The following is a 27,065-nucleotide window of genomic DNA, read 5'->3' as shown; positions in this document are numbered from 1 at the left end:
CAACCTAAAAGACGACCCACATACACCCATACCATCAACAGACCATATAGAAAAGTTCTTAGATAACTTAAACTTACCTTCAATATCGAATGAACAACTTCAGGAACTTAGTGCCCCGTTTACAGCAGATGAAATAAGTAAAGCCATCCATTCTCTCCCTCTTGGGAAGGCTCCTGGTCCAGATGGACTTACTAACGGATACTACAAGAATTTTAAAGATTTATTAATTCCCCACATATTACCTATGTTTAACGCAGCTAGGACATCCGGTAATTTCCCGGCTGAGATGCTTAAAGCATATGTCATTACCTTGCCCAAACCAGGGAAATCTCCAGACTCACTGGCCAATTTTCGCCCCATATCCCTACTAAACGGAGACATTAAGCTGTATGCTAAAATTCTAGCGAGAAGAGTCTTTGACACTATACCTAATTTAGTGAAACCAGACCAAACGGGATTCACGAAAGGACGTCAGGCATCAGATGCCACAAGACGCCTGTTAAATTTGATTCACCATGCAGAGGTAACTAAAACGCCTTCTCTGCTTCTTTCAATAGATGCAGAGAAGGCGTTTGACAGAGTTCACTGGGGATATATGAAGGCGGTATTGCAAAAATTTGGTTTCCACAATGAGGCTCTGTCAGCTATTCTAGCATTGTACTCAAATCCTTCTGCCCAAGTATTCACTATGGGATTGCTATCCAAAACCTTCAACATATCGAATGGCACCCGCCAGGGGTGTCCACTATCACCGTCAATTTTCAACTTGATGATTGAACCCCTGGCGGAGGCCATTAGATCACATCCACACATATCAGGGATCAAAGTGCAAAGAAGAGAACACATCATTAGCCTCTTCGCCGATGATATAATCCTCTTTTTGTCAAACCCGGTTATATCACTACCATTCACACATGAAATGCTAGAATTATTTGGGAAAATATCATGCTATAAGGTTAATTTTAGCAAATCCTTAATTCTTGATTTAGGCTTAAACCAACATGTGAGCACAGCTCTTAAAAAATCCTTTCCCTATGTATGGTCCCCTAAACAGATCCCATATTTGGGTATATACCTCACCAAATCATTGTCTCACATGGTAGACACCAATATAGGACACCTTCTTCAAGATATTAATCTGACATTATCCAAAATCTCACCCATTGACTTATCCTGGGCAGGGAGAATGGCATCTTTCAAGATGCTGATCCTCCCAACAATTTTATACGTATTTAGAACCCTGCCGATCCCATATAAAGCGACCCACTTTCAAAAATTAACCAATACACTCAAACAATACATATGGCAAGGTAAACGAGCCAGATGCTCCATTAACAAACTGGTACCACACAGAAAAGTGGGAGGGATGGGTCTTCCTGACATCAGAGACTATTACTGGGCAGTTGTATTGGCACAAATGAAACATTGGTTCCTGCAAGATTCTGAACCGCTGTGGGTGAACATAGAAACATCTATGGTTAAAACTCAACACATAAGTCTCCTTCCGTTAGCAGACTCCTGGAAAGTGAATTCATTGACGCATTTCTCCCCGACAATCCAAGCGACAATATTAGCGTGGCGGCACCTATTGCATCAAACCCCATCAGACAGTTCCAGATCCAAAATTAAGATCCCAATACAAACTCTCGAGATCTTACTCCCGTATAGCTCCATCAATAAATGGAAAGAAAAAGGAATAGAATGGGTAGATGACATATATGACCAAGGGCTTTTAAAATCTTTTGACATTCTGAAATCTATATATAACATTCCACACACCAACAGCCTATAGTACAATCAGGTGAAATCTTTCCTTTCAAAACATCCTCCGCCATCCATAGAAATAAGTAAGACGATATGGCAATATTATATGACACCGGATACCAGCAGCAAGGGCATCTCGCTTATTTATAACATACTCCAAAATAAACAAAAATTTATTAAATCCCCATCCATCCTAGCATGGGAAAAGGATCTACAACAATCCTATGGAGAGGACCAATGGATTAAAGCGATCCAATACAATTGTATCGCTACACACTGTGTCACCCATTGGGAGCTCACACAAAAAGTACTTCATAAATGGTACAGAACACCCAGTTAGCTAGGATATTCCCTACCCACTCTTCATTATGCTGGAGAGACTGTGGCATCTCAGGTACTATTCTGCATATATTCTGGCAATGCAAAAACCTATCTAGTTATTGGAAGAAGTTATTTAGTATCCTAGCAGAAATCACCGGAATACTGACTCCTCCAAAACCTGCATTAACGGTGCTCCATCTTGGAGTTGAGAATTACCCTACAAAATACCGTATAGTAGTAACTCACATCTTGATCACCGCAAAATTGGTAATAGCTAGACATTGGAAAAACACTTTATCCCCAAATCCTTCGGAAGTACTGGTACAAGTAAATCTGAATCATCAGTACGAGAGACGATTAGCCATTAGGAAATCCTCTTGTCATAAATTTGATGTACACTGGAAATGCTGGACAGAATGGTATAAAAAGTAAGGTCATGAACCCCATCAGGAGGAAAGTCTGGGCAATAGCAATGTAACTCTACTTTCATAGTAAAACAAAGATGATGTGGCTCTGTGCGACCCTCCGGCACAGCAAGATCCCAGTTAGGGTGCCGACAGGGAATACTACACCAAACTTTTGAGTTAATGTAAGCGAATGTAATTTGGTGATGCAGTAAAGAGATATGTTTCATAGTAATGTGATAACTTGGTATACAAAGAGACAAGAGATATAAAGGTACAACCACTAGCGCTATGTTTAAATGTGTATTTTGGAATTTTCCTCATTGCATGATATATTGTTAAAGCGATGTATTGGAAATTTCTAATAAAAAACATTTGGAAAAAAAATAATAATAAATATAATAAAATTTAGTTTGGTTAATGTTAAAAAAAAAAATAAAAAAATAAAAATAAAAAGCCCTGTGCATTATGTTCTCTTGAAAAAAACAAAAACCAGACAAAGCATAGAGTACTGGGAAATATTGTGGTAACGCCATAATGGTTTCTGACGGACAAACTATTTGATGTGACAGACACAATACCTCTACTTTGTCTTCATTTTGGTCACTGTTTGAATACAGGAGGAAAATACATTCTGTAGCTTGTGAAAAAATACTGTGGTAAACGAGATATTTGTAAATGCAGTTTTAAAAAGGTACAATCCATATGCAAATTATTTTTGGATGAACCACTCTATAATACTTGCACAGGGCATTGTGTAACCTATGACCGTGGTAGAGCCATCAAATAACAAGGTATTTCCATAAAATTAAAAAAGGCAGAAGTGGTTTATCAACTATCCTAGAAGTCTACGTGATGTTTTAAACCTAGATCAAATGGTTTTAATCTGTTGTTTAAAAGGCTCGTGTGACCTGTTGTGGCTATCTTTAAAGTGGTGTTGCCACCAAAAAATAAAAAAGTGTTTAAAAATCTTAAAAAGAAAAAAAAATTATTGGAAAAAAAAAGTTTTACTCACCTCTAAATACCTGTTACTAGGGGGTCCCTCGTAGTCTGCCTTCTTCCTTGCCCGGGCTGGTGACATTGATTCCCCTCGCGCCGCACAGTCATCTCGGACTTGTCACATGTCCCAGATGAATGTGCGGCATATCACGGCGCCCTGCGCTCCTCGCACATGTGCAGTGGGTGCTCGGCTGTGAAGCCACAGCTGGGTGCCCACAGTACGAATGACAGCGCCGCAAACTAGGGGGGATTTGTTCCCCCGCATCGCTGGACCCTGGGACAGGTAAGTGTCCGATTTCTAAAAGTCAGCAGCTGCAGTATTTGTAGCTGCTGACTTTACATTTTTTTTAGGGGCACCCCACTTTAACCACTTCAGCCCCGGGCCAATAAACACCTTAAGGACCAGAGGTCTTTTTCCAATTTCGCACTGCGCTGCTTTAACTGGTAATTGCGCGGTCATGCAATATTGCACCCAAACTAAATTTGGGTCCTTTTCTTCCCACAAATAGAGCTTTCTTTTGATGGTATTTGATTGCCTCTGCGATTTTTATTTTTTGCGACTACAAACTAGAGTACATTTTCTGGAATTTACACAGCTTTTAATTTATGACTGCCTATCTAACTTCTTGAGGTGCTAAAATGGCAGGGCAGTACAAACCCCCCCCAAATGACCCCATTTTGGAAAGTAGACACCCCAAGCAAATTGCTGATGGTTATGTTGAGCCCATTGAATATTTATTTATTTTGTCCTAAGGGATTGAATAATGACAAAAAAATAAAAAAATTTTTTTTACAAAAAGTTGTCACTAAATGATATATTGCTCACACATGCCATGGTTATATGTGGAATTGCACCCCAAAATATATTCCGCTACTTCTCCCGAGTATGGGGATACCACACGTGTGGGACTTTTTGGGAGTCTAGTCGCGCACGGCACCCCGAAAACCAATCACAACCTTCAGGATTTCTAAGGGTGCAAATTTTTGATTTCACTCCTCACTACCTATCACAGTTTCGAAGGCCATAAAATGCCAAAATAGCACAAAACCCCCCAAAATGACCCCATTTTGGAAAGTAGACACCCCAAGCTATTTACTGAGAGGCATGTTGAGTCCATGGAATATTTTATATTTTGCCACAAGTTGCGGGAATATTACAATTTTTTTTTTTTTTGCACAAAGTTGTCACTAAATGATATATTGCTCACACATGCTATGGGCATAAGTCAAATTACACCCCAAAATAAATTCTGCTGCTTCTCCCGAGTACGGGGATACCACATGTGGGGGACTTTTTGAGAGCCTAGCCACGTACGGGACCCCGAAAACCAAGCACTGCCTTCCGGATTTAAATATAAAATGCTACCAAAAAAACTGTTAGCGATCGCAGGGATCAGGCCTGGCTCTGCGAACGCTGCAGTTATGTGTTTAGTGTTTTGTAAGTGACAGTGATCGATCGATACTGCACTTGGGTGGGCTAGGCAGAGGGGCAAAACGCAGGTGCTAGCAGGTATCTGGGCTGATCCTGCTAACAATGCGTTTTTTTTGGAACCCTAAACTGCTGGGGACACTAGTATAGATCTGATCAGATCAGATATTGATCTGTTCAGATTCTATACCACTACGGGAGGTTTATGCTTTGCGTGTGGGTGTTAGCGGTACTGGCACTAACCTAGCGCTGCCTGGGGCGACGCAGACCCTGACCCTAAAACCTAATTGATATCACACGCCGGGTGATCAGGGGGTTAAACCTTTATTGGGTAATGTTAGGTTGCTCGTCTTCTGTAAGTAACCCCTGGTAGCCTAGGCTAGGATTGAAGAGCGGAGGTCCCTTTCACCGGTGGACAAAACATTACACATACACACTATTGTACGTGAATAATGAATGTGCCTATTGAAGCACACACAACAGTTTTATTTAGTTTGAGCTGAAGGACAGCCCTGTGGTTTAACCAATCAGGTAATTCATACATACATCGACATTTTTCTTAAACTCATGACATTATCTAAGTCAAAGGTGAAATACAGTCTTCTGATAGTTATTTCGTCATTTCAACATCTGCTGACTGACCATATTCTTGCGTAACCAGTCCTATCTTAGCTTTGTACCTCTTACCGCAGACAGATGCATCCTAATATGTCAACATCTTGCATCTTAATTCTGAACTTAGTGAAATGCACGCCTAAGCATATTATCTTAGACCTTTAACCTAGTACCGTATATCTTTTGGCAACCTTAATAAGTATTCCCTTATAATCCTTCCTTTGATCATTCTGTGATTTACATAATGATCATTCCTTTTCTAATTTAATAGCACAGGCTTCATACTCCGAACCCTTGTGCTCTTGGTTTCTATACCATACCGTTGGATCCTTAACAATGGAAGTGAGTTTCAGATCCTTCAGAGCGACCGTGTTTCCCTTTTTACATAAACATTTGATTATCTTATAACAGGCATATAAAAATAGAATGAAGAGAATCACAGTGACAATTGTCATGGCAGCATTTCGGAGCCAAGATATTAATCCCCCAAAACTAAAAACTGCTCGAGAAGGGATCCCAGTTTTTTCCTATGTTCCTTGCCTCTTTCTGTAGTTTATTTACCTCTTCCCTGTGTTGAGCAATAACGTCATAGTAGTCTGGGACTTCGATGCTGGTATTATGAATCCAGGTACAGCACTCATAATCCTCAGTAGTCTCACAGAGGCCAGTAAGGGCTGCACTCATACTTTCTATAGCCAACTCATGTAGTTCTAGTTGCTTCCTAATTGCCCTAGTTTCTAGATTTAGTTTGGTTATGTCATCAGAATTTTCCTCCAGAATCTCATCAATTATGCCAGTGTAATTATTTAATCTTTTCATTAGGTCAATTCCCCACCCTGTCCAGGAAGGGAACCATGCCCAGGCCATATCTTTTTCTAAAAACAATTCTCGTTTATTACGGTGTCTAAGGGGATATCTAGGATGCATGCTGGCTTCAAGGAGGTGACTTCCCTTGTTATCCCCTAATACCCCCATGATAGGAACCAGGGCTGCAAGGTAACACCACCCCTGGGGTTTGGTTGGGATCCAGGGGTGACAGAGTTTGCCGCAGCATATATATATGGTATTTCCTAGAGCTAGGGGTCGTTTATGGAACACGTTCCTAAGAGTATCAGAAAGGCCAGAGAGCACCAGTATTGACATTAATTGGTGTATTGTAGTCTTGGTACTGGAGCTAAGAAAGTCTAAAAAGGTGGCATTTAGGGTGGGATCTGAAGTATGGAAGAAAGAAGGACTGTTAAATGATGTCATTGAAATGTTAAGTTTTGCTTGTTTGCAAACCTCGGCTCCATCTGTGGTGTTTCCCAGTCGGAAACACCAGTCTGGGAAGTGGCTTCTACCTATAATTTGGAAAGTGAGGGTTTTATTTGGACGGGTCCTAGTAACATTCGTTAGGACGATAGGGGGTGTTCCATTAAGGAGGGGGGTAAAATTCAAGGGGACTGCCATGAGAGGGATTCTAGCTGTACTGGGATGTAGCTTGCTGCAAATCCAGCATTTCTCAAAACCAGATTTTTGAGCATAGCTATATTTGAATTTTAGTAGTAACATCTTGTTAGTCAGTCCCTTAGGTGACTCATTAACGGGTACAATACTTCTACTATGTCTTTGGCCGGGGGTATTATTCATCTTAGGTGGTCCACATATCCCTTTTAATAAACCTAAATCTTCTGGATGATATATACAGTTGGCTATAAACCATGTGGGCAGGAATACAAATAGTACCAGACTACCCCAAAGGCATACAGCCTTCCCTGACACTGAAGGTAAAAACATTTCTACAAGTTCTTATGCTTGTCCTTCTTCTTCGCTATCATGTAGGGTTTCAAGGGTTAATTGTCCAATGCCTTCCTGAATCTCTTGCAGTTCCGGTCGCTGTTCGGGTGGGTCGGGTTCTCCTTCAATAGGTGGGGGGTCGGGGGTAGTGGGAAGCAGTGGGCACTTTTTCAGCCTGCTGGCGTGGATCCAGGTGTTTCCTTGGTCAGTCAGGACCGCAGTTCTGGACACCTTTTCAACCTTCCAAGGTCCAGAGTAGATTGGTCCGATCCTCTTTTTGTGGGCCAGTTGCTTGACTAGCACTTGATCTCCTGGGATGAAGGGGTGTGTTGGCTCTGTGGAAAGAGGAGAAAAGGTGACAGAAACTTGTTCGTTCATTTCATGAAGCATACTTACCAGGTTTTTCACGTACATTTCCTGTTGGGAATAAATGTCAATATCAGTGTCTTGGTCTAATGGGGGTAATTCTATGTTTGCGGGGATTCCCATGAGGACCTCAAAGGGTGATAGTTTTGTCCTTGCATGTGGATCTTCCCCTCTTTTGACCAAAGACCTTCAGGGTCTTTGGTCAATCCTTCCTTTGTCCAAAAATGGACATCATCTTCTGTGGCCATTGATTGCATCTGTGCTATGACAGTTTTAAAGTTAGGTGCTGCGAAGTGTTCCTTGAAAAACATTGTTGTGGGGGCAGGTGGGTTAGGGGAAAAGGCAGCAGCTCTTTTAGCTTCTCTGTCAGCAAGAGCATTCCCTTTTGAAACACGACTGCTGTCAGAGGAGTGTGCCTTTACTTTAATTATGGCTACCTTTTTTGGAAGAAGAATGGCTTGGAGGAGAGCACTAATCTGTGTGGAGTTGGCAATTATTTTGTTGTCTGCTGTTTTAAAACCTCTATTGGCCCATATCACACCAAAAATCATGCACCACTCCAAAAGCATATCTACTGTCTGTGTAGACGTTCACCTCTTTACCGGTGAATAGAATGCAGGCCCTAGTGAGGGCTTCTAACTCTGCTACCTGGGCTGAAGAAGGAGGTAATGATTTTGCTTCCAGTACGATGTCTGGTAGTTGAACAACTGCATAACCGGTTAAAAAGGTGGAGTCAGAGGGACGTGAGCAGCTACCGTCAACGAAAACATCCTCTGCACCTGAGATAGGGGTGTCAGTGAGATCCGGTCTGGGACTGGTAATAGCAGCAACCTTTTCCGAATAGTCATGTATAATGTCTGGGTCATGTGGTAAACGCAACATGGAATGCAAAAGGCGCACAGCGGGGTTGCTGGCAGGCACATATTTGAGTGTGAGGTTATCAGTGTTCATCAGTGTTATCTCATAACCACTAAGTCTTTGCGAGGTCATATGTTGGGTATTCATGTTCTGAATAAGATGCGTGACTGAATGAGTGGTATAGAGAGTCAATGGGTGACCTAGCACTAATTTGTTTGCATCTTGTACAGCCATTGCACAGGCAGCAAGATTTTGGAGACAGAATGGCATTCCCTGTACTTGGATGGGGAGTTTTTTTTAGATAGGTAGGAGACAGGGCGGTAGCCTGTTCCATGCTGTTGTGTTAGCACGGCGGCAAAAGAGGTCCCCGAGACTACACAGTATAGTTGAAAAGCTTTACCATAGTCTACCAACCCTAGGGCGGGAGCATTTGACAGACTGTTTAATAGAGCTTGAAAAGCTTGTAGTCTGTCTTCAGTCCAATCTATTAATTTAGGGGCTGTCGAGCCAGTAGCCTCTCTTAGGATACTATCACAATGAGAACAGTCAGGGATCCATTGGCGGCAATATACAATTGCACCCAAAAATGAGAGTAGGGCGGCCTTGTCTTTTGGCGGACTGAGAGCTTGTAGGGCTGCGGCACGTTTAGGTGACACCAGCCTTGTTCCTTCTCTAAGGATACAACCTAAGTATTCAACCTGGGACTGGCACCATTGCACCTTCTTCCTTGAGGCGAGGTGTCCAGCTCGGGCTAGGTGTCCCAACAGTGATGTTGAATCGACCGCACAATCTTCAGCAGTTCGACTGCACAGGAGCAAGTCGTCCACATACTGTATCAGTACCGACCCTCGCTCAGATGTCCAAGACTTGACAGTCTCATTGAGCACCATTGAGAAGGCGGCTGGGCTGTCTACATACCCTTGCCAGGTTAGTTGGCCCCCGGCCCAGGAGAAAGCAAACATAGGTTGGGCTTCCTCTGCAATGGGAATGCTAAAGAAAGCATTCGCTAAATCAATTACTGTGTAGCATAGAGAGTCTGCCGGTATGCATGAGAAAATAAAAGTGATGTCTGAGACTAGGGGTGGGAGGGGAATCACTTGTTTGTTTACTGCTCTGAGGTCTTGGACGAGTCTCCACTCGCCACTGGCCTTCTTTACAGGGTAAATGGGTGTGTTCCAGGGACTGATGATTGGTCTCAGGATACCTTTTGATATGTAATCATTAATTTGAGGGGAGATGCCTTTGACTTTCTCTGGGGGTAGGGGATACTGTTTTTGATATTGTATCCCTGCATCTGACCGCATTTGGGGTGCATATGGTGTGCAATTAATAAAGCCCACACTACCTTTGTTTTCTGCCCAAATTGTGTGATGGTCAAGGGAGGAAGGTATCATTAGAAAGAAACTCCTGTGTGCATGTCTTTTTGGGAACCCTCTGTGTGCATGTCGCTTAGGGCCATGTAAGTCACATAATGGTGAACTAGCGGTAAGGGAACCTTCTTTATTAAACTTAATGGTAATACACAGTTGTGCCAAGAGGTCCCGTCCCATAAGGGGCACAGGGCATGAGGACAAGACGGCAAAAGTTTGGGTACATAATTTCTGTCCTTCTGGAGTGGCTACAGTCAGTGGTGGAGTGATGGGATGGGTGACAGGTGTCCCATTAATACCAACAGAGTTTCCCTCGGTGCATTATTTGTGGCTGTGTAGGATATTGGGGTAGTGGTTGACGAGGGTTCTGGTATGGCAGATAACGGGGATACTGTGGGCGGGTCTGGGGGTTAAATCCCCTGCCTCTGCCTCTTGCTCTAATCTGTCCAGTCCTATAAGGGCACTGGGATTTCCAATGTCCTTGCTGTCCACAATTGCCTATATTTTCCAAGGCATTTGTTCCATGCACAGAAACAATCCTTCATGTATTGTGGGTCAGCCCCTTTGCAGGGAGGATAAGAATGCTTATGTACCTGACAAATTTTACTGACTTCTTGCCAGTCTTCCTCTGAACAAGGACCTTGGGGTCCTGGGTCATGGATTCCCAATTGGTGACACCTTTCCCGGACTTGTGTCCAAAATGGTTCTACCTGGGGGCCAGGGATCATATTACTGACAAATTCATAGGGTGATGGGGTGGCCATGGCTTGGGTTGCTGCAGAATTCCCCATCTAGTAGTCTGGGCAGTGTGTGTCTAGTGGCAGGACACAGGTGATAACACCCGGTTTGTCCAACAATCCGGTCTCTGGTCTGGGAGTAGGATCCCTGATCTTTTTTGGGGCAGATGGACTTATATAAAACTATGAAGATTTACCCTTAATATACGATGAAGGGTAAATTTTTCCTGGTGGCGGGATATACCCCTCTTACACCAAGTCTGCAAGAGAACCCCCCTGGTCTGGTGGTCAGTAAAATCCACTTGTCATCTATTCTTAGGAAGAGTAGACCTAACGTGCAATGGGGGCAGGCGGATGCTATGTCACTACAAGAGGGCTCCTCATATTCTGCACTCATTTAAACAACAACAATTATTTTCCTTATACTCTATATTAAAACTTATACTCTATATACTTACACGTGTACCTAGAGAGAAACAGACATATTCTTAATATACTTTAAGACATGACATAACCGTATTGCAATACATTTATCAATTTATAGTGCACTTTTTAAAAAAAATTTTTTTTCAAATGGGCGTCCACTCCACCAATCCCTTTGTCACGGGCGTAATCTACTACTTCCCGTGTTAAAAATACTATCACCAATAGTTTTAAGTCAGACCAACCTAGTCGGACTCCCCTAAACCTATAAATTCCTTGCGAGCCCTTTTAACCTCCCGAGGGACCAGCCTAGTCCACCGCGAAGGCACAGTTACTTCTTTTAATTTTAAACTAAGTTCGTAGCGGCCGCCCGGACAGAGTAAGTGTTTACACCATTCACCAATCAGGTAAAAAAGAGTAAAGTGACTTACCTGTCGCAAGACGAGACGAACCCCACTTTGCTGGTACCAAAACTGTTAGGTTGCTCGTCTTCTGTAAGTAACCCCTGGTAGCCTAGGCTAGGATTGAAGAGCGGAGGTCCCTTTCACCGGTGGACAAAACATTACACATACACACTATTGTACGTGAATAATGAATGTGCCTATTGAAGCACACACAACAGTTTTATTTAGTTTGAGCTGAAGGACAGCCCTGTGGTTTAACCAATCAGGTAATTCATACATACATCGACATTTTTCTTAAACTCATGACATTATCTAAGTCAAAGGTGAAATACAGTCTTCTGATAGTTATTTCGTCATTTCAACATCTGCTGACTGACCATATTCTTGCGTAACCAGTCCTATCTTAGCTTTGTACCTCTTACCGCAGACAGATGCATCCTAATTAGTGATGGCCGAACGGTTCGCCCGGCGGTCGTTTCGCGGCGAATTTCCGACTTTCGCCGTCCGCGGGTTCGAACGCCTTTTTCCGTCGTTCGCCCCGGCGGACTTACGTGTTTAATGTATACAAGAACTTTAACCTTTCGTGACACGTTTATCATGTGTTACAGGACAACCAATTGAGACATGACAGCTCATGGACACTTGGACATTCCCCCTAACCTATAAATACACCCGATCCGGTGGCCATTTTACATTCTTTCTTCTGTCACTGTAGGGAAAGGATCCTGTGTGGAGTAGGGACAGAGAAAACGCTAGCTATTTGGTACACAAAAGTTCTTTTCAGGACTGGTATAGGTGTTAGGTCAGCAGCCTGAGTTTCTTTTGTCAGTTTAGATAAAGGGACAGAGCGCTGTATGCTGCTATTTTAGGGACAGCTCAGCCAGATTAGTCTTTCTTCATCATCATCATCATCATCATCATTAGCTGTTACTATCAGGTCCACAAAAGAGCTGTTCCAGCTAATCGTTCCAGCCTACTCTTTTTTGCCAATTTGTATAGGGACAGGCAGGAAGCAGTGTGTCAGGCAGTGAGGATAATTTTAAAGACTTGCTGTTACTATTAGTTCCACAAAGGTTCTTTTCAGGACTGGTATCAGTGGTACGGTAATAGGCTTGTACACGTATAATATTCTTTCTTCCAAATATAGAAAGAATATTATACTTGACTGCTGCCCTTCTGCTGCAGTCTGCTAATCATTCACAACTCACTTGTTCCACAAAGCTCTTTATCAGGACTGGTAACTTGGTCTGTCTAGGGTGCTACGGTACATAGGCTTGGGTGCGGTACAGTCTGCTGTTCTGTAAGGACCGCTATCGGTCCACAATACATAGGGTTGCCGTGCACTACTGCTGACCGCTGCCCTATACTGCAGCAGTCCTTCATTGGTATAGGGACTGACGTACAGTCTGCTAATCACTAACACACAACCTGCTTGGTCCACAAAAGTTCTTATAAGGACTGGTAACTTGGTATAGGGTGCTACGGTACATAGGCCTGAGTGCGTTACAGTCTGCTGTTCTGTAAGGACCGCTATCGGTCCACAATACATAGGGTTGCCGTGCACTACTGCTGACCGCTGCCCTATACTGCAGCAGTCCTTCAGCGGTATAGGGACTGACGCACAGTCTGCTAAACACTAACACACAACCTGCTTGGTCCACAAAAGTTTTTATAAGGACTGGTAACTTGGTATAGGGTGCTACGGTACATAGGCCTGAGTGCAGTACAGTCTGCTGTTCTGTAAGGACCGCTATCGGTCCACAATACATAGGGTTGCCGTGCACTACTGCTGACCGCTGCCCTATACTGCAGCAGTCCTTCATTGGTATAGGGACTGACGTACAGTCTGCTAATCACTAACACACAACCTGCTTGGTCCACAAAAGTTCTTATAAGGACTGGTAACTTGGTATAGGGTGCTACGGTACATAGGCCTGAGTGCGTTACAGTCTGCTGTTCTGTAAGGACCGCTATCGGTCCACAATACATAGGGTTGCCGTGCACTACTGCTGACCGCTGCCCTATACTGCAGCAGTCCTTCATTGGTATAGGGACTGACGTACAGTCTGCTAATCACTAACACACAACCTGCTTGTTCCACAAAAGTTCTTATAAGGACTGGTAACTTGGTATAGGGTGCTACGGTACATAGGCTTGAGTGCGGTACAGTCTGCTGTTCTGTAAGGACCGCTATCGGTCCACAATAGATAGGGTTGACGTGCACCACTGCTGACCGCTGCCCTATACTGCAGCAGTCCTTCAGCGGTATAGGGACTGACGTACAGTCTGCTAAACACTAATACACAACCTGCTTGGTCCACAAAAGTTCTTATAAGGACTGGTAACTTGGTATAGGGTGCTACGGTACATAGGCTTGAGTGCGGTACAGTCTGCTGTTCTGTAAGGACCGCTATCGGTCCACAATAGATAGGGTTGACGTGCACCACTGCTGACCGCTGCCCTATACTGCAGCAGTCCTTCAGCGGTATAGGGACTGACGCACAGTCTGCTAAACACTAACACACAACCTGCTTGGTCCACAAAAGTTTTTATAAGGACTGGTAACTTGGTATAGGGTGCTACGGTACATAGGCCTGAGTGCGTTACAGTCTGCTGTTCTGTAAGGACCGCTATCGGTCCACAATACATAGGGTTGCCGTGCACTACTGCTGACCGCTGCCCTATACTGCAGCAGTCCTTCATTGGTATAGGGACTGACGTACAGTCTGCTAATCACTAACACACAACCTGCTTGGTCCACAAAAGTTCTTATAAGGACTGGTAACTTGGTATAGGGTGCTACGGTACATAGGCCTGAGTGCGTTACAGTCTGCTGTTCTGTAAGGACCGCTATCGGTCCACAATACATAGGGTTGCCGTGCACTACTGCTGACCGCTGCCCTATACTGCAGCAGTCCTTCAGCGGTATAGGGACTGACGCACAGTCTGCTAAACACTAACACACAACCTGCTTGGTCCACAAAAGTTCTTATAAGGACTGGTAACTTGGTATAGGGTGCTACGGTACATAGGCCTGAGTGCAGTACAGTCTGCTGTTCTGTAAGGACCGCTATCGGTCCACAATACATAGGGTTGCCGTGCACTACTGCTGACCGCTGCCCTATACTGCAGCAGTCCTTCATTGGTATAGGGACTGACGTACAGTCTGCTAATCACTAACACACAACCTGCTTGTTCCACAAAAGTTCTTATAAGGACTGGTAACTTGGTATAGGGTGCTACGGTACATAGGCTTGAGTGCGGTACAGTCTGCTGTTCTGTAAGGACCGCTATCGGTCCACAATAGATAGGGTTGACGTGCACCACTGCTGACCGCTGCCCTATACTGCAGCAGTCCTTCAGCGGTATAGGGACTGACGTACAGTCTGCTAAACACTAATACACAACCTGCTTGGTCCACAAAAGTTCTTATAAGGACTGGTAACTTGGTATAGGGTGCTACGGTACATAGGCTTGAGTGCGGTACAGTCTGCTGTTCTGTAAGGACCGCTATCGGTCCACAATAGATAGGGTTGACGTGCACCACTGCTGACCGCTGCCCTATACTGCAGCAGTCCTTCAGCGGTATAGGGACTGACGCACAGTCTGCTAAACACTAACACACAACCTGCTTGGTCCACAAAAGTTTTTATAAGGACTGGTAACTTGGTATAGGGTGCTACGGTACATAGGCCTGAGTGCGTTACAGTCTGCTGTTCTGTAAGGACCGCTATCGGTCCACAATACATAGGGTTGCCGTGCACTACTGCTGACCGCTGCCCTATACTGCAGCAGTCCTTCATTGGTATAGGGACTGACGTACAGTCTGCTAATCACTAACACACAACCTGCTTGGTCCACAAAAGTTCTTATAAGGACTGGTAACTTGGTATAGGGTGCTACGGTACATAGGCCTGAGTGCGTTACAGTCTGCTGTTCTGTAAGGACCGCTATCGGTCCACAATACATAGGGTTGCCGTGCACTACTGCTGACCGCTGCCCTATACTGCAGCAGTCCTTCAGCGGTATAGGGACTGACGCACAGTCTGCTAAACACTAACACACAACCTGCTTGGTCCACAAAAGTTCTTATAAGGACTGGTAACTTGGTATAGGGTGCTACGGTACATAGGCTTGAGTGCGGTACAGTCTGCTGTTCTGTAAGGACCGCTATCGGTCCACAATAGATAGGGTTGACGTGCACCACTGCTGACCGCTGCCCTATACTGCAGCAGTCCTTCAGCGGTATAGGGACTGACGTACAGTCTGCTAAACACTAATACACAACCTGCTTGGTCCACAAAAGTTCTTATAAGGACTGGTAACTTGGTATAGGGTGCTACGGTACATAGGCTTGAGTGCGGTACAGTCTGCTGTTCTGTAAGGACCGCTATAGGTCCACAATAGATAGGGTTGACGTGCACCACTGCTGACCGCTCACCTATACTGCAGCAGTCCTTCAGCGGTATAGGGACTAAGAGTTTTGTCACAGGGTCATTTAAAAAATGACATGCAGAGGAAGAGGCAGGCCCTTCCGCAGGGGTGGTAGGGGTAGGGCAGGAGCAACAGGCTTGAGCCAAAGTGGGAAGTTGCAGAAGGTGCGTTCAATTACTTTAAAGGATGCACCAGACTTGGTTGAGTGGCTCGCTCAGCCTTACTCTTCTGCACCCTCCTCATCCTCTCGATCTGCACCCTCTTCTTCACTCTCTGCTATGTGCACCCCCAAAGACACTACCACCAACAACACGACCACCACCACCACCACCACATACCTTCCGCTTGAGTCACTGGAATTATTTTCCGATCCATATCAAGAGGACATTTCTGATGCGCAGCCACTCTTGGTATTGGATCAGGAAGAGGAGGTAGCAACAAGCGCTACTCAGCAGTCTGACGCCAGTACCCAGATCAGCCCAAGGAGGAGGTTGGTCCCCGGTGTTGCTGCCTACTCTACTTATAGCGGTGGGGAAGGTGACGTTGATGATGACGTGTCTAGTGATGTCACGTGGGTGCCCACAAGAGAGGAAGAGGAGGGGAGTTCAGAGGGAGATATGGACCAGCAGATAGGGAGGAGAAGCAGCAATGACTTACATTGCACAGCAGGGACAAAGCAGACTGCAAATGTATCAGGAGCGAGTCATCGACCATGTACGGTCACATCTGGCGCTCCCAGGACACCGGCACATGGCTCCGCAGTGTGGGCTTTTTTTAACGTGTCCGCTGCTGACAATAGCGTTGCCATCTGCAATCTTTGCAGTCAACGCGTTAGTCGCGGTAAGCCCAATACTCACCTAGGGACGACCGCCTTAAGAAGGCACATGAGCAGCCATCACCGAGCCCAGTGGGAGCAACGGAACACACAAAGCCACACTGCAGGCTCTCACCGTCCAGCCTCGTCTTCTACTTCTCCTTCTCCTCTCTCCTCACAATTGTCCTCCACTCCACCTTCCATCACGCCAAGCTCACATTTTTCTGCAAAAAGGCAGGCTTCCGTGGGCCTAATGTTTGAGCGTAAAAAAATGATGACGCCGGATAACCCTCTTGCCCAACGGTTGGCGGCTGGCTTGTCAGAACTCATAGCCCGCCAACTACTGCCATATAAACTGGTGGACTCGGAGGCCTTTCGCAAATTTGTGGCCATTGGAACACCACAATGGAAGGTCCCAGGAAGGAAGTATTTCTCAGAGAAGGGCATCCCAGAGCTATATGGCCATGTTCAGCGGCAAGTGAATGTATCTCTGGCACACAGTGTCGGTGCCAAGATACATCTGACCACAGACACGTGGTCTAGCAAACACGGGCAGGGAAGGTATATCAGTTTTACTGCCCACTGGGTGAACCTTCTGACGGCCGTCAAGCATGTAACCCGTGGCACCCGTGTAGATTTGGTTTTACCGCCACGGATTGCATGCAGGCCTGACTCTTCTTCTCCTCCTCCTACTCCATCCTCCTCCCTCTCCTCCTCAGCTGCCTCCTCCTTTTCCGCTGCTAGCGTCTCTTCCACTGCACCGCCCAAGCTCCCCAGAACCTATTCCACATGCCAGGTGAGACGTTGCCATGCCGTGCTGCGTCTGTTGTGCCTGGAAGCAAAGAGCCACACTGGCCCGGCACTCCTTTCAGCTTTGCGTTCACAGGCAGATGAGTGGCTAACACCGCTCAATTTGACAGTTGGTAAAGTGGTGTGTGACAACGGTGCCAATCTGCTTAGCGCATTGAAACAGGGCAAAATCACGCACGTGCCGTGCATGGCACACGTCTTAAACTTGGTCGTGCAGCGATTCCTTGTCAAATACCCTGGGGTCCAGGACATCTTGCGGCAGGCAAGGAAAATCTCGGCCCATTTCAGAAGATCTTACACGGCCATGGCTCGCCTTGCTGACATTCAGCGGCGACACCATCTGCCGGTCAGACGTCTTATTTGCGATTGCCCGACGCGATGGAACTCAACCTTCTATATGCTTGATAGGCTGCTCCAGCAGAAACGTGCAGTTAACGTCTACCTGTATGAACTCTGCGAAAGAAACGGTTCTGGGGAGCTGGGTTTTTTTTCACCGCGCCAGTGGCTGCTCATGCGCGACACATGCAGACTTCTGCGGCCATTTGAGGAGATCACCAAACTGGTCAGTCGCAGCCATGGCGCCATCAGTGACATGGTACCTTATGCCTTCTTTCTGGAGCGTGCATTGCGTCGTGTCATTGATCAGGCTGTGGAGGAGCAGGAGCGGGAAGATGAGGAAGTCGCAATGCTGGATGAATTCCCAGGGGGGGCTACTCTATCTGAGACAAGTCAACAACAGGAGTCTGATGAGGAGTCAGAGGAGGATGGTGCCGGGGCGGATGAGCAGGAGCAAGAAGAGCATGCTTTAAACCTTTCTGGGATCCCTGTTGTGCGAGGATGGGGAGAGGAGAATGAAGAGGACGACATTATCCTGGATGATGAGCAGGAGCCAGGCCACCACACCGCTTCCACTTTAGTGCAAATGGGGGCCTTCATGCTCCAGTGTTTTAATAGGGACCCCCGTATAAAAAGCATGAGGGTCAAGGACCAGTACTGGGTGGCAACGTACTTAGACCCCCGGTACAAACACAAAATGGCGGAAATGTTACCGCCGTCGCAGAGGGCTGTCAGAATGCAGCACTTCCAGGCCTTGCTTCGAGAAATGCTGCATTCTGCTTTTGCGTGCGCTGGCAGAGGAGCAATTCCCACTCCCAGAGAAGGATTTGCGGGTACCAATCCAACAGCGCCTGCAAGAAGAGGCCGGTTTGAAGATGTGTTGGTGACTTCGGATATGAGGTCATTCTTTCAGCCGACCCATCGACAGGTGTCATCCGGATCCAGCATCAGGGAACGCCTAGACCGTCAGGTGTCCGACTACATTGGGTTAACGGCCGATGTGGACGCTCTGAGGAGTGATGAACCCCTAGACTACTGGGTGGGCAGGCTTGACCTCTGGCCAGAGCTTGCCCAATTTGCAATCGAACTGTTGGCTTGCCCCTCATCCAGTGTCCTGTCCGAAAGGACGTTCAGCGCAGCAGGGGGGATTGTGACCGATAAGCGTACTCGCCTAGCTCACCACAGTGTTAACTACCTCACATTTCTAAAAATGAATGAGGCATGGATCTCGGAGGAATTCAACACATGTGATCAGTAGACCATGTATATGTCTATAAACAATTTTTGGAATCAAGCACACAGACCTTCTTAATTCATTTGGCTCACTTCCCTGACCCAAAAAAGCACACCGTACTATATGCCCCTACCCTCCTCTTTGAAGAGGTTGAGCGGTGTCATATTTCTACTGGGGCTGCTTATTATGAGGGGTTCCCACCATCCCTGTGCTGTGCTGACTTCCTCCTGGGTGTTCTTATTATGAGGGGCTCCCACCATCCCTGTGCTGTGCTGACTTCCTCCTGGGGGTTCTTATTATGAGGGGATCACACCATCCCTGTGCTGTGCTGACTTCCTCCTGGGGCTGCTTACGGTGCTGCTGTCAGCGCTGTATGTCACGGAGCTGCTGTCAGCGCTGTATGTCACGGAGCTGCTGTCAGCGCTGTATGTCACGGAGCTGCTGTCAGCGCTGTATGTCACGGAGCTGCTGTCAGCGCTGTATGTCACGGAGCTGCTGTCAGCGCTGTATGTCACGGAGCTGCTGTCAGCGCTGTATGTCACGGAGCTGCTGTCAGCGCTGTATGTCACGGAGCTGCTGTCAGCGCTGTATGTCACGGAGCTGCTGTCAGCGCTGTATGTCACGGAGCTGCTGTCAGCGCTGTATGTCACGGTGCTGCTGTCAGCGCTGTATGTCACGGAGCTGCTGTCAGCGCTGTATGTCACGGAGCTGCTGTCAGTGCTGTATGTCACGGAGCTGCTGTCAGCGCTGTATGTCACGGAGCTGCTGTCAGCGCTGTATGTCACGGAGCTGCTGTCAGCGCTGTATGTCACGGTGCTGCTGTCAGCGCTGTATGTCACGGAGCTGCTGTCAGCGCTGTATGTCACGGAGCTGCTGTCAGCGCTGTATGTCACGGAGCTGCTGTCAGCGCTGTATGTCACGGAGCTGCTGTCAGCGCTGTATGTCACGGAGCTGCTGTCAGCGCTGTATGTCACGGAGCTGCTGTCAGCGCTGTATGTCACGGAGCTGCTGTCAGCGCTGTATGTCACGGAGCTGCTGTCAGCGCTGTATGTCACGGAGCTGCTGTCAGCGCTGTATGTCACGGAGCTGCTGTCAGCGCTGTATGTCACGGAGCTGCTGTCAGCGCTGTATGTCACGGAGCTGCTGTCAGCGCTGTATGTCACGGTGCTGCTGTCAGCGCTGTATGTCACGGAGCTGCTGTCAGCGCTGTATGTCACGGAGCTGCTGTCAGTGCTGTATGTCACGGAGCTGCTGTCAGCGCTGTATGTCACGGAGCTGCTGTCAGCGCTGTATGTCACGGAGCTGCTGTCAGCGCTGTATGTCACGGTGCTGCTGTCAGCGCTGTATGTCACGGAGCTGCTGTCAGCGCTGTATGTCACGGAGCTGCTGTCAGCGCTGTATGTCACGGAGCTGCTGTCAGCGCTGTATGTCACGGAGCTGCTGTCAGCGCTGTATGTCACGGAGCTGCTGTCAGCGCTGTATGTCACGGTGCTGATGTCAGTGCTCTGTATTACGGTGCTGCTGTCAGTGCTCTGTATCTCCTGCACCCTCTTGTTTGCCTACCCTGGTCCCTGACCTTCCCTCTCCTCCATTGCCTTCATTAGCTCCATAGTCCTGAATTGTCAGAACAATTTCCCAAATAAAAAAAAAATGCTTGTAGTTATCGATCCCAAATTCACCTCATACATGTATTATGCTATTGTCCAGGTGGTGGGACTACGTGCTACCCCCTAATAATTACCCCGTGGCCGCAAATTCGACCTAAAGGTTTGCGAAATTCGCCTCCCATTGAAGTCAATGGAGCCCGCGGCGAACGGTCGTTTTCGCGAACGTTTGTGTCCGTTCGCGTTTCGCGTTCGCGAAACGTCCCGTCGGAAGTTCGTCCATCACTAATCCTAATATGTCAACATCTTGCATCTTAATTCTGAACTTAGTGAAATGCACGCCTAAGCATATTATCTTAGACCTTTAACCTAGTACCGTATATCTTTTGGCAACCTTAATAAGTATTCCCTTATAGGTAATAAATGGTGGGTGCCCTGATGCTATAAAAAGCAAACTAACCAGAGTCACCCGTAACACTTATACGGTGATCAGTGGTGAAAGGGTTAACTAGGGGCAATCAGGGGGTTCAAATTTTTATTAGGTAGTATATGGGGGTCCCTGGTGCTATATAAAAACCTGACGGGGAACCTAAATAACTAACTGGCTAACCAGCGTCACCAGTGACACTTATACTGTGATCGCTGGTGAAAGGGTTAACTAGGGGCAATCAGGGGGTTAAAACCATTATTGGGTAGTATATGGGGGTACCTAACGCCATAAAAACCTGCCGGTGAACCTAAAAAAATAAGTAGCTACCTAGCGACACTAATGCAGCGATCAGAAAAACGATCGCTTAGTGACACTGGCAAAAAAGGGTGAAAGGGTTAACTAGGGGCAATCAGGGGGTTAAAACCATTATTGGGTAGTATATCGGGGTACCAAGCGCTATAAAAACCTGGCGGTGAACCTAAAAAAATAACTAGCTACCTAGCGGCACTAGTGACACTAATGCAGCGATCAGAAAAACAATCGCTTAGTGACACTGGCAAAAGGGGGTGAAAGGGTTAACTAGGGGCAAACAGGGGGTTAAAACCATTATTGGGTAGTATATGGGGGTACCTAACGCTATAAAAACCTGGCGGTGAACCTAAAAAAATAACTAGCTACCTAACGACACTAGTGACACTAATGCAGCGATCAGAAAAACGATCGCTTAGTGACACTGGCAAAAAAGGGTGAAAGGGTTAACTAGGGGCAATCAGGGGGTTAAAACCATTATTGGGTAGTATATCGGGGTACCTAGCGCTATAAAAACCTGGCGGTGAACCTAAAAAAATAACTAGCTACCTAGCGGCACTAGTGACACTAATGCAGCGATCAGAAAAACAATCGCTTAGTGACACTGGCAAAAGGGGGTGAAAGGGTTAACTAGGGGCAATCAGGGGGTTAAAACCATTATTGGCTAGTATATCGGGGTACCTAGCGCTATAAAAACCTGGCGGTGAACCTAAAAAAAAACTAGCTACCTAGCGACACTAATGCAGCAATCAGAAAAATAATCGCTTAGTGACACTGGCAAAAGGGGGTGAAAGGGTTAACTAGGGGCAATCAGGGGGTTAAAACCATTATTGGGTAGTATATCGGGGTACCTAGCGCTATAAAAACCTGGCGGTGAACCTAAAAAAATAACTAGCTACCTAGCGACACTAATGCAGCGATCAGAAACATGATCGCTTAGTGACATTGGCAAAAGGGGGTGAAAGGGTTAACTAGGGGCAATCAGGGGGTTAAAACCATTATTGGCTAGTATATCGGGGTACCTAGCGCTATAAAAACCTGGCGGTGAACCTAAAAAAATAACTAGCTACCTAGCGGCACTAGTGACACTAATGCAGCGATCAGAAAAACAATCGCTTAGTGACACTGGCAAAAGGGGGTGAAAGGGTTAACTAGGGGCAATCAGGGGGTTAAAACCATTATTGGGTAGTATATTGGAGTACCTAGCGCTATAAAAACCTGGCGGTGAACCTAAAAAAAAACTAGCTACCTAGCGACACTAGCGACACTAATGCAGCGATCAGAAAAATGATCGCTTAGTTACACTGGCAAAAGGGGGTGAAAGGGTTAACTAGGGGCAATCAGGGGGTTAAAACCATTATTGGCTAGTATATCGGGGTACCTAGCGCTATAAAAACCTGGCGGTGAACCTAAAAAAAAAACTAGCTACCTAGCGACACTAATGCAGCGATCAGAAAAATGATCGCTTAGTGACACTGGCAAAAAAGGGGGTGAAAGGGTTAACTAGGGGCAATCAGGGGGTTAAAACCATTATTGGGTAGTATATCGGGGTACCTAGCGCTATAAAAACCTGGCGGTGAACCTAAAAAAATAACTAGCTACCTAGCGACACTAATGCAGCGATCAGAAACATGATCGCTTAGTGACATTGGCAAAAGGGGGTGAAAGGGTTAACTAGGGGCAATCAGGGGGTTAAAACCATTATTGGCTAGTATATCGGGGTACCTAGCGCTATAAAAACCTGGCGGTGAACCTAAAAAAATAACTAGCTACCTAGCGGCACTAGTGACACTAATGCAGCGATCAGAAAAACAATCGCTTAGTGACACTGGCAAAAGGGGGTGAAAGGGTTAACTAGGGGCAATCAGGGGGTTAAAACCATTATTGGGTAGTATATTGGAGTACCTAGCGCTATAAAAACCTGGCGGTGAACCTAAAAAAAAACTAGCTACCTAGCGACACTAGCGACACTAATGCAGCGATCAGAAAAATGATCGCTTAGTTACACTGGCAAAAGGGGGTGAAAGGGTTAACTAGGGGCAATCAGGGGGTTAAAACCATTATTGGCTAGTATATCGGGGTACCTAGCGCTATAAAAACCTGGCGGTGAACCTAAAAAAAAAACTAGCTACCTAGCGACACTAATGCAGCGATCAGAAAAATGATCGCTTAGTGACACTGGCAAAAAAGGGGGTGAAAGGGTTAACTAGGGGCAATCAGGGGGTTAAAACCATTATTGGGTAGTATATCGGGGTACCTAGCGCTATAAAAACCTGGCGGTGAACCTAAAAAAATAACTAGCTACCTAGCGACACTAATGCAGCGATCAGAAACATGATCGCTTAGTGACATTGGCAAAAGGGGGTGAAAGGGTTAACTAGGGGCAATCAGGGGGTTAAAACCATTATTGGGTAGTATATTGGAGTACCTAGCGCTATAAAAACCTGGCGGTGAACCTAAAAAAAAACTGGCTACCTAGCGACACTAGCGACACTAATGCAGCGATCAGAAAAATGATCGCTTAGTGACACTGGCAAAAGGGGGTGAAAGGGTTAACTAGGGGCAATCAGGGGGTTAAAACCATTATTGGCTAGTATATCGGGGTACCTAGCGCTATAAAAACCTGGCGGTGAACCTAAAAAAAAAACTAGCTACCTAGCGACACTAATGCAGCGATCAGAAAAATGATCGCTTAGTGACACTGGCAAAAAAGGGGGTGAAAGGGTTAACTAGGGGCAATCAGGGGGTTAAAACCATTATTGGGTAGTATATCGGGGTACCTAGCGCTATAAAAACCTGGCGGTGAACCTAAAAAAATAACTAGCTACCTAGCGGCACTAGTGACACTAATGCAGCGATCAGAAAAACGATCGCTTAGTGACACTGGCAAAAGGGGGTGAAAGGGTTAACTAGGGGCAATCAGGGGGTTAAAACCATTATTGGGTAGTATATTGGAGTACCTAGCGCTATAAAAACCTGCCGGTGAACCTAAAAAAATAAGTAGCTACCTAGCGACACGAATGCAGCAATCAGAAAAATGATCGCTTAGTGACATTGGCAAAAGGGGGTGAAAGGGTTAACTAGGGGCAATCAGGGGATTAAAACCATTATTGGGTAGTATATCGGGGTACCTAGCGCTATAAAAACCTGGCGGTGAACCTAAAAAAATAACTAGCTACCTAGCGGCACTAGTGACACTAATGCAGCGATCAGAAAAATGATCGCTTAGTGACACTGGCAAAAGGGGGTGAAAGGGTTAACTAGGGGCAATCAGGGGGTTAAAACCATTATTGGGTAGTATATCGGGGTACCTAGCGATATAAAAACCTGCCGGTGAACCTAAAAAAATAACTAGCTACCTAGCGACAGTAGCGACACTAGTGCAGTGATCAGAAAAATGATCGCTTAGTGACACTGGCAAAAGGGGGTGAAAGGGTTAACTAGGGGCAATCAGGGGGTTAAAACCAATATTGGCTAGCATATCGGGGTACCTAGCGCTATAAAAACCTGGCGGTGAACCTAAAAAAATAACTAGCTACCTAGCGGCACTAGTGACACTAATGCAGCGATCAGAAAAACAATCGCTTAGTGACACTGGCAAAAGGGGGTGAAAGGGTTAACTAGGGGCAATCAGGGGGTTAAAACCATTATTGGGTAGTATATTGGAGTACCTAGCGCTATAAAAACCTGGCGGTGAACCTAAAAAAAAACTGGCTACCTAGCGACACTAGCGACACTAATGCAGCGATCAGAAAAATGATTGCTTAGTGACACTGGCAATAGGGGGTGAAAGGGTTAACTAGGGGCAATCAGGGGGTTAAAACCATTATTGGCTAGTATATCGGGGTACCCAGCGCTATAAAAACCTGGCGGTGAACCTAAAAAAAAAACTAGCTACCTAGCGACACTAATGCAGCGATCAGAAAAATGATCGCTTAGTGACACTGGCAAAAGGGGGTGAAAGGGTTAACTAGGGGCAATCAGGGGGTTAAAACCATTATTGGGTAGTATATCGGGGTACCTAGCGCTATAAAAACCTGCCGGTGAACCTAAAAAAATAACTAGCTACCTAGCGACAGTAGCGACACTAGTGCAGTGATCAGAAAAATGATCGCTTAGTGACACTGGCAAAAGGGGGTGAAAGGGTTAACTAGGGGCAATCAGGGGGTTAAAACCATTATTGGGTAGTATATTGGAGTACCTAGCGCTATAAAAACCTGGCAGTGAACCTAAAAAAAAAACTAGCTACCTAGCGACACTAGCGACACTAATGCAGCGATCAGAAAAATGATCGCTTAGTGACACTGGCAAAAGGGGGTGAAAGGGTTAACTAGGGGCAATCAGGGGGTTAAAACCATTATTGGCTAGTATATCGGGGTACCTAGCGCTATAAAAACCTGGCGGTGAACCTAAAAAAAAACTAGCTACCTAGCGACACTAATGCAGCAATCAGAAAAATAATCGCTTAGTGACACTGGCAAAAGGGGGTGAAAGGGTTAACTAGGGGCAATCAGGGGGTTAAAACCATTATTGGGTAGTATATCGGGGTACCTAGCGATATAAAAACCTGCCGGTGAACCTAAAAAAATAACTAGCTACCTAGCGACAGTAGCGACACTAGTGCAGTGATCAGAAAAATGATCGCTTAGTGACACTGGCAAAAGGGGGTGAAAGGGTTAACTAGGGGCAATCAGGGGATTAAAACCATTATTGGGTAGTATATCGGGGTACCTAGCGCTATAAAAACCTGGCGGTGAACCTAAAAAAATAACTAGCTACCTAGCGGCACTAGTGACACTAATGCAGCGATCAGAAAAATGATCGCTTAGTGACACTGGCAAAAGGGGGTGAAAGGGTTAACTAGGGGCAATCAGGGGGTTAAAACCATTATTGGCTAGTATATCGGGGTACCTAGCGCTATAAAAACCTGGCGGTGAACCTAAAAAAAAAACTAGCTACCTAGCGACACTAATGCAGCGATCAGAAAAATGATCGCTTAGTGACACTGGCAAAAAAGGGGGTGAAAGGGTTAACTAGGGGCAATCAGGGGGTTAAAACCATTATTGGGTAGTATATCGGGGTACCTAGCGCTATAAAAACCTGGCGGTGAACCTAAAAAAATAACTAGCTACCTAGCGACACTAATGCAGCGATCAGAAACATGATCGCTTAGTGACATTGGCAAAAGGGGGTGAAAGGGTTAACTAGGGGCAATCAGGGGGTTAAAACCATTATTGGCTAGTATATCGGGGTACCTAGCGCTATAAAAACCTGGCGGTGAACCTAAAAAAATAACTAGCTACCTAGCGGCACTAGTGACACTAATGCAGCGATCAGAAAAACAATCGCTTAGTGACACTGGCAAAAGGGGGTGAAAGGGTTAACTAGGGGCAATCAGGGGGTTAAAACCATTATTGGGTAGTATATTGGAGTACCTAGCGCTATAAAAACCTGGCGGTGAACCTAAAAAAAAACTAGCTACCTAGCGACACTAGCGACACTAATGCAGCGATCAGAAAAATGATCGCTTAGTTACACTGGCAAAAGGGGGTGAAAGGGTTAACTAGGGGCAATCAGGGGGTTAAAACCATTATTGGCTAGTATATCGGGGTACCTAGCGCTATAAAA

The 27,065-nt window shown here is 46.0% G+C and overlaps 1 long non-coding RNA gene across 1 annotated transcript; it reads right to left on the bottom strand.

The window, feature by feature from the left end:
- Nucleotides 1–5,356: 5,356 nt before the first annotated feature.
- Nucleotides 5,357–11,902, bottom strand: LOC143988564 (uncharacterized). Its single transcript, XR_013276884.1, has 2 exons — nucleotides 11,494–11,902; nucleotides 5,357–7,643 (listed from the first exon to the last, which is right to left on the bottom strand). It is a non-coding gene; the product is annotated as an uncharacterized LOC143988564 (long non-coding RNA).
- Between the last annotated feature and the right edge of the window lie 15,163 nt (nucleotides 11,903–27,065).

This window comes from Lithobates pipiens, unplaced genomic scaffold (assembly GCF_037356315.1).
Source record: "Lithobates pipiens isolate NorthernLeopardFrog02 unplaced genomic scaffold, aLitPip1_a1.2 Scaffold_18, whole genome shotgun sequence".
Classification (NCBI taxonomy): Eukaryota; Metazoa; Chordata; class Amphibia; order Anura; family Ranidae; genus Lithobates; species Lithobates pipiens.
This window is presented reverse-complemented; position numbering and strand designations above follow the sequence as displayed.